This window comes from Xyrauchen texanus, chromosome 18, assembly GCF_025860055.1.
Source record: "Xyrauchen texanus isolate HMW12.3.18 chromosome 18, RBS_HiC_50CHRs, whole genome shotgun sequence".
Classification (NCBI taxonomy): Eukaryota; Metazoa; Chordata; class Actinopteri; order Cypriniformes; family Catostomidae; genus Xyrauchen; species Xyrauchen texanus.
Genome location: NC_068293.1, coordinates 26,585,071 through 26,594,235, shown reverse-complemented (window position 1 = coordinate 26,594,235; position 9,165 = coordinate 26,585,071).

Below are 9,165 nucleotides of genomic sequence, written 5' to 3'. Positions count from 1 at the left end.
TATGCTGGAGCAGACCCAGTGACTGTTTTGTATGCCAGCATCAGGGCCTTGAATTTAGTACGTGCATGAACCGACAGCCAGTGAAGAGAGACAAAGAGTGGTGTAACGTGCTCTCTTAGGTTCATTAAAGACCAGACGTGCTGCTGCATTCTGGATCATCTGCAGAGGTCTAATAGCACATGCAGGAAGGCTTGCAATGAGAGTGTTACAGTAGTCCAGTCTAGTTATGACAAGTGACTGAACGAGCAGTTATGTGGCATGTACAGAGAGGAAAGGTCTTATCTTCCTGATATTGTAGTGTAAATCTACATGATTTTGCAGTCTTTGAAATGTGGTCTGTGAAATTGAGCTCATCATCAATGGTTACCCTTAGATTTCTTACCGTTTTGGAAGGCGAAACTGTAGTTGGACCCAGCTGCACGGTGATGTTGTGTTCAACAGCAGGGTTGGCTGGAAAGACAAGGAGTTCGGTCTTGGCTGGGTTGACCTGCAGTTGGTGTTCCTTCATCGAGGCAGAGATGTCGCAGCGATTTGAGCGGTCACTGTGGTGTCGTTGGGCTGGAAAGACAAGTAGAGTTGCGTGTCATCAGCATAGCAGTGGTAAGAGAAACCATGTGATGATGGGTCCTAATGACGTTGTGTATATGGAGAAGAGAAGTGGCCCAAGCACTGATCCCTGAGGTACCCCAGTAAGTAACTGATGTGGCTTGGATACCGCCCCTCTCCAGGCTACCTCAAAGGACCTTTCTGAGAGATAGGAGTTGAACCAGCCAAGCACGGTTCCGGTGATGCCCAGTTTAGGGAGGGTGGATAGTAGGATCTGATGGTTGACTGTGTCAAAGGCAGCAGAAAGGTCCAGCAGAATCAGAACGGATGATCTGGATTAAACTTAAGCCTGTCTCAGCGACTCCGTGACAGACAGCAGAGCAGTCTCAGTGGAGTGTCCACTTTTGAAGCCTGACTGATTGTTATCCAGAAGCTTGTTCTGTGAGAGATAGGCCGAGATCTGATTGAAAACTGCTCTTTCAAGCGTGTTTGCCATGAATGGGATGAGAGAGACTGGTCTGTAGTGTTCTATCTTTGTGGGGTTAAGCGCAGGTTTTTTCAGCAGTGGGGTTACACAAGCCTGCTTAAATGTAGTGGGAAAAGTGCCTGCAAGAAGAGATGTGTTAATTATGTGTGTAAGTGTAGGTAGGATGGACAGAGAGATGGCCTAGAGATGGTGTGATGGAAGGAGGTCAAGGGAACAGGTGGTGGGGTGGTTTGAGAGGAGGAGTTTAGTGACCTCAGTGTCAGTTAAAGGAGAGAACATAGAAAAAGAAGAGTTGCATACAGGAGGTGGGTGTTTGCCAGGGTGTGGGGCTGTGAATGTATTGCTGATAGCTGTAACCTAAAATGTGGCGAAGATATCTCCTGTCAGTGAATTTTCAGGTGGTGGAGGTGGAGGGCAGAGAAGTGTGTTGAATGTTCTAAACAAGCTACGAGTGTCTGTGGTGCTGTTGATCTTGGTCTGGTAATATGACGTTTTTGCAGTTTTAACGTTATCTGAAAAAGTTGCAAGCAGAAGCTGATATTTACCTAGATCGGCTGGATCTTTAGATTTCCACCATCTCCTCTCAGCTGCCCTGAGATCAGTCCGATAAACACGAAGGACGTCAGACAGCCAGGGGCTGGGTGGTGTAATACATGCTGGTCTAGAGGAGAGAGGACAGATGTTGTCTAGACAGGTTGTTAAAGTAGAGCTAAGTGTGTCTGTGGCAGTGTTTACATCAAGTATGGAAAATACATTTATTGTGGGAAGAGAGGCAGAGACATCAGTGGAAAGGCAAGAGGGTGAGAGGGAACGGAGGTTGCAGCGTGAAACCAAAGGTGGAGTCGGTTTTACTATGGATGGGAGAATCATGTTGAATTGAACAAAGTAGTGATCAGAGACATGTAAATGTGTAACAATAATATTTGAGGTGGTACAGTTACGTGTAAAAATTAGGTCCAGCTGGTTGCCCGATCTGTGAGTTGCTGTGGTGTGTAGTCTTTCCAAGTCAAATGAAGCCATAAGAGTATTCAGTTCAATGGCCTGGGACTTGTCTTGGTGTATGTTGAAATTGCCAAGAACCACAAGTGGCCTGTCATCCTCTGGCAAGGAGATCAGTAGGATATCCAACTCCTCAAGAAAGCTTGTCAGCTGACCTGGAAGGCGATAGATGACAACAACATGTATTTTTGTGGGTTGCATTGTAGTAATGATATGTAATTCAAAAGATGTATTGTTACATAGTGAAGCCTGTGGTGAAAAAGTCCAGTTATTATGAATGAGCAAACCTGTTCCCCCACCCCTACCAGTATGTCGAGGGGTGTGGAAGAAGGAGAAGTTGTTGGAGAGAGCAGCAGGTGTTGCTGTATCCTCAGGACGTATCCATGTCTCCGTCAGTGCCAGGATGCTGAGGGTGGACTGTGTGGCGAAAGCTGGAATGAAGGCAGCTTTGTTCACAGCAGACTGGCAGTTCCAGAGTCCCACTGAGAACGAGAGTGGAGCAGGTGTTGAAGTGCAAAGCGGCCGTAGGTTTTGTGGGTTGCGTTTTGTCTTGCATCTGTATCTTGTGAACGGTCTACAACGGATAACAGGGATGTGCTTGAAGGCATGTGTTATTAGTGAACAAGATATGTTAGTATGTAGAAGTAAAATATGAAATATCGCTACTTCCCAGTCCTGATTTTATTTCTATCAACATGATTGGCTAGGGAGAGTCTCATGACTCCTGTCAAATCAAATCACACGTAAAAAACTTGAATGGCAGCTGGATTTTGAGGATGCATCAAACACAAATCAACACCTGAACATCACGGTTGCACTTGACAGGGCTTTTCGCAGTGAAAAAGACAAATTGCTTGATCTTGTCATGTGAGTTTAACTTGCTCAAGCTAGATATCAGAATTAATCCTGCCTCTAATTTGAAGAAACATATCAAGGTAAATGTAATATTACTGCTCACTGGTTTCTGTCTATAATGTAGCCTGTAATTTAGCTATTTATCTATCACTGAGATTATATGGTTTCTGTGGGAGATTAAGTCAATGTTATCAATAGGGCTGGGCGATAAAACAATCTTGATTTTTATCTGAAAGAGAGAGAGAGAGAGTCCTCGATACAGATGATAAACTTTTGAGTCTCTTTTCTACATCTAGACCAGGGGTGTTAATTTCATCGATTGGGATAGCAAGACCACCACAGGTTGGTTGATCTAGATAAAATATTAAAGATTGACTTTTTATTTCCTGAAATCTGTAGCTGCGTGCTGTTTGATTGACAGACGGCTAATGTTTGTGCGCTAATGCGAGTTTGTGCCTAAATGGTCAAATACACTTCATAATTCTGCTTATGCCCATCTTGATGAGGCATTAATGTAAACACAGTAGGTTTGGTCTAAAGGGAATGCAAACAATGGGACAAAAAGCGTATTTGCATCAAAATGTTGGAATTTCAGTGTAGGCCTACATTTAACAGAGATGAGCACTTTCTAGTAGGCTATGTCATATAAAGGCTATTAATCAAACAACAATAACAAGGAAATGAGAAAACCACTCACTACTTTTGGCTGAATAACTTGTGTAGCTTTAATCGGTGCTCGGCAAAGATGCCAACACCCTACGTGCAGAGATCGCAACCCTCTTACTCAAAGACACGATAGAGCCTGTCCCTCCAGCCGAGATGAATAAGGGTTTCTATAGCCCTTACTTCATCATACCAAAGAAAGGTGGCGGCTTATGACCGATCTTGGACTTGCAAGTTTTCAACCGGGCCTTGCACAAACTCCCGTTCAATACGCTCACGCAAAGACACATTCTAACATGAATCCAGCATCAAGGTTGGTTCGCAGCATTAGACCTGAAGGACGCATACTTCCACGTCACTATCATGCCTCAACACCGACCCTTCCTACGGTTCGCGTTCAACAGCCAGGCGTATCAGTATACGGTCCTCCCCTTCGACATGTCCCTGTCTCCTCGCATCTTCAAGAAGGTTGCAGAGGGTACCCTTGCCCTGCTAAGGGAAGTGGGCATCCGCATACTCAATTACCTCGACGACTGGCTCATTTTAGCCCACTTGAGAGTCACTGTGCGCCCACAGGGACCAGGTGCTCAGGCGCCTCAGCCATCTAGGGCTTCAGGTCAACTGGGAAAAGAGCAAGCTCACCCCTGTTCAGAGCATCTCTTTTCTCTGCATGGAGTTAGACTCTGTCTCAATGACAGTGCGCCTCACCAACGAGCATGCGCAGTCGGTGCTGAAATGCCTCACCTTATTCAAGCCAGGCACAGCAGTTCCTCTAAAACAATTTCAGAGGCTCCTGGGGCATATGACATCCTCTACGGTGGTCGTGCCACTGGGGTTGATGTATATGAGACCGCTTCAGCACTGGCTTCAGACTCGAGTCCCGGGATGGGCATGGCACTGTGGCACGTACGTGTGTTCATCACCCCCGCCTGCCCCAGACTTTCAACCCCTGGACAGACCTCTGTTTTCTGCGGTCAGGAGTCCCCTACAGCAGGTGTCCCGACGCGTTCTATTCACCACAGACACCTCCAAACTGGGTTGGGGTGCCGTGTACATTTTGCTCCATGGCCCAGTGTGATTATTAATCCCTAATAACTTTGTGAATATGACATTTAATAACTTTTAAACCATAAGTTACACATAATGGTATATAACTGAAGTTACAGATTGTGAAATTAAAGATGTGTAGTTTGTTTGTTTTATGCACCCAATCAGTTTTGGGTGCATAAAATATTTAAGCAAAAACACATGCATCCATTTAATCAAGCTTAAATCTTGTTATTGATGGTAGTTTCTCACCTCCAGATAAGCAGTTTGCTCCATGGCCCAGTGTGATTATTAATCCCTGTAAAGCTGTGATTCAATTTAATAAATACATAGTCTGTATGTGTTGTGCACCTCAGAGTGCTCTCTGCCTCTGTCATCTCACACACACAAGAGTGCACGTAATGATCATGATGAGGTTTTTTCAGTGTATGAGCGGCCGGCTTTACACTTTCATTTTGAAATGTGCATCACTTTATTTATTCAGTTAAATCAGAGACTTTTTTAGTTTATCAAACTAGGACATTTCACAATTAAACAAACAACATGCCCCTCTCATTCAGTCAGTCAGTACATGCAGTAGGTCATTCAGTTTGTTTATGAATGAGAAGTTTCAATAGTGCCACTTCTCACTGTGCAAGTACCAAGTATGCAGTTGGCTGTAGCTGTAACCAATCAAGCGATCTGCCTCAGTTGGACCACGGTTGCCAAGCACAGGATTGGATGCTATAATCAATCACTAGGGTGTAAGTGCCCTTAACCGATGATGTTGTTTCACAATGCACAGCCGCCCGTGTTGTGATAGTCCACCCTGAAAATCGGTCTCCCTCTGATGTCACACCTTTTCCATAGGCTGAGGGACCTATTAATGGGTACTATATTCACTGCCCGAGTTGAAATCCTTTAAAATAATTGTATTATGTATGTTGATATAACTTTGTAAATACGACATTTAATAACTTTTAAACTGTATATAACTGAAGTTACAGATTGTGAAATTAAAGATGTGTAGTTTGTTTTTCAGTTAGCCCTGGACTTCAATGACATCCTATAGTTTTATGCTCAGGCATTACAAATGGTTACACACATGGGGATTTCCAAGTCAATGTCTGTTCCTCGTGATCATGCTGTGTGTTTTCATCAGCTGAATGGGAGGCTAAACACTAATAAAGCGTGACGAGACTCGTGCTGCTCGAGCAAGCCATTCGCGCATCATAAGCTGATCAAATATTTAGCCATTGTCAGTGAATTGCACCCTCAAAATACTAAAACTTTATTTCCAGGTTTAATTTATATTTTGAATAGACTTAGATTTTTGAACCCCATGATATGTTTTTATATTTTCTCTTTTAATCTTTTAATGTAATTTTGAGAGTGACTTTGGTTTAAGGAGGGTGTACATGTATGCTGGGTTGGAAATCTCAAGGATTAATAGTAGTGTTTTCCTTATTACATCATGTGTTGTTCTTAAAGATAAAAGAAACAAATGAAACACGGAATGTAGGCTGTCTTCCGCGCAGTCTGACCGAAGCAAAGCGGTTTTACTTGCGCGATTAACCGAAAGTGAAGCGCTGCCGGCTGTTGATGCGCGAATGTCTTGCAAGTGCTGCATGAGTCTGTTGGGTATTCTTCAGTCTCGTCACATTTTAACTTTTTGTTTAGCCTTCCATTCAGCTTGTGAAAACATGCTGCTTGATCATGAGAAAGGATTACATCAATATGTGGATTGGAATGCAGGTGCAGAATTTCATATGAATAAAATACTCCTCTCTTGCCATTGCTGGTACGCCAGTGATTACCCCTCCACGTGCCAATTCTGGCATGGGTGCTATTGGTTGCCGACCACTGATCTAAACAGACCTACCTCACCTACTTTACTCAGGGATGATGATTTTAGGTTCATACATGTATAAAAATTTATTTTTTTTAATTATTATTTTATCCCTTTTCTCCCCAAATTGGAATGCCCAATTTCCAATGCACTCTAAGTCCTCGTGGTGGCATAGTGACTTGCCTCAATCCAGGTGGTGCAGGACGAATATCAGTTGCCTCTGTGTCTGAGACCATCAATCCGCGCACCTTATCACATGGCTTGTTGAGCGTGTTACCGCGGAGACATAGTGCATGTGGAGGCCCATAGTGCGCTATTCTCCATGGCATCCACGCACAACTCACCACATGCTCCACCAAGAGTGAGAACCACACATTATAGTGATCACGAGGAGGTTACCCCCTGTGACTCAACCCTCCCTAGCAACTGGGCCAATTTGGTTGCTTAGGAGACCTGGCTGGAGTCACTCAGCACTCCCTGGAATTTAACTTGTGATTCCAGGGGTAGTAGTGAGCGTCAATACTCTCTGAGCTACACAAGCCTCCCAGTGTCATGCTGTTGTAAACAGACTGTGCAAAAGTCTTAGGCACATAAGAAATAAGAAATAACCATCTTCAGACAAAAATATTTGTCTGAAGATGGTTATTTATATCTTTAGCTGTAGTGTGTCAATAGGTAATATACATTTTAGACTCCCAAACATTCCTTCTGCAAATAGAATAGAGTAGAAGAACATGTAGCCCTGCAACAGATGGCATTGCCCCACAGAGTCCCCCACTGAACATCGAGTCAGTCTGGGATTACATGAAGAGACAGAAGCAATTGAGACTAAATATACAAAAGAACTGTGGTGAATTCTCTAAGAAGCTTGGAACATCCTATCTGCCAGCAACCAAGAAAAACTGTGTCCAGGTGTCCCTAGGAGAATTGGTGCTGTTTTGAAGGCAAATTTGGTCACACCAAATATTGATTTAGATGTTTTATGATTACTAGACTTTGGATGATTTTAATTGAAAAATGAAAACTAATTTCCTCTAAAATCCTCACAATGCAACATTTTTCACAAGTGACAAAAACGTTTGCACAGGTATGTGAGCATGGAACACTTCACTGAGTATAAGTATGTTTTTTTATTAGATGAATGCAATAATGTATACAAACAAGAGTACCTTTACACATTAAAGAGCTGTAAAGAAGTTCAATGGAAAGGAGGAGGTGAGAACCGGCTTGATGATACAAATAATATTTTTAATGATAAACTTAAAAGACAAACACACACACACGATGGACATGTCCGTAAACGATCTATCTCTCGTCACACCACCTTCTGCAATCAGCCTTTATTCCTCTCGGAGGCTTAATTAGCCTGATAAGGGACCGGATGTGTATAATCACAACCTGGCCCCGCCCACCGCCCTGCCACAAGAGCAGTAGAACAAAACAACTGGTTTAATCATTGTAGACGTTGAGTTATATCCTTGTCCTTTGAGTACGATGATTGGGGAAGCGTCCAGCATGCACAGCTCCTCATGAACTGGGAAAACTTTGCACTGATAATCGCCTTGCTCTATACTAATACACATTGAAATGCTAGATAACACATATGTTGAAGTGCTGTGTTAATCCAAAGAAACAATTAAACATCTGATGTTTACTGCCAAGTGCATCCAAGTTGGCTACATTTATTTAGAAAAACTGCAATCGTCCACTGATCGATGGACTGATGTTTGAATACGCTACTTTTCTGAACTGGAAGTGATGACTCACGGACTGTGATAAAGGCCTATTTGACTCCTATTCTGAGTCCCGATCCTTACCACATTTTTGTACATGTAGCGAAAACCTTGCTAGTGTGGTGTATTTTTGTCAAGTTAAGTATACATTAATCAGGTGTAATCAGTGTAAACATTGTTGATTTGTACCACAGTTATGTCTGACGGGCAAACATGCAGTTTATTGTGTGTGTGTAAAGGCATGTGGTCATGATGGAATGTGTGCTCAACATATGTGTGACTATTTGAAGGTATGTGCAGGAACAGGAATAGCCTCATATATGTGCTCTCATGACTGCTGAGAAAATATATGGTGAGGCTTTTTACTTCTCAAAATAAGCTGACCAGGGTTAAAGCACAGGAATAGCCCCACCTTGTTAGAGGACTGTATTTAACGAACCAAAACTCAGAGATGCTTTAGTTGTTGTTGTGGTTGTACTGCAGGCAACTCGGCTTTATTGTAGGATAATAAAGTCTATACTTCTGAAATCAAAATCCCAAAGATGTTGAGTGATTTTTCACAAAATTGGCAGAAACTACTACACTAGCTACACAGTCAAAACATTGTATTATACTAAAACATTTTCCAGGCCAAATAATTCTTTTCCTGGACATTTAGGTATTTTTCTAATTTTCCATGACTTTTCCATGACTGGAAAACTGCATTGCAAATTCCAAGTTTTCTAGGAGGTGTGGAATCCCTGAGGACAAAAACAGGAAAAAAGCAGTTTTACCCTACTCTTTTTTTTTTGTGGTTGTGTATTGTGCTGCTGGTGTAGACAGAGACCATGTGGGTATGCTTGGAGGGTGGAAGAAGAGGAGAGCAAGGAGAGGAAGAGATGATTTGTAGATAGAGGGATGGGGAAAAGATAGATAATTATATATCGTAATAAGAGAGAAAGCTGAAAATGCTGGCGAGAGTGCTGTGACAGCGTATACAGGCGAAGGATTAGAGGAGGAAATGGTCA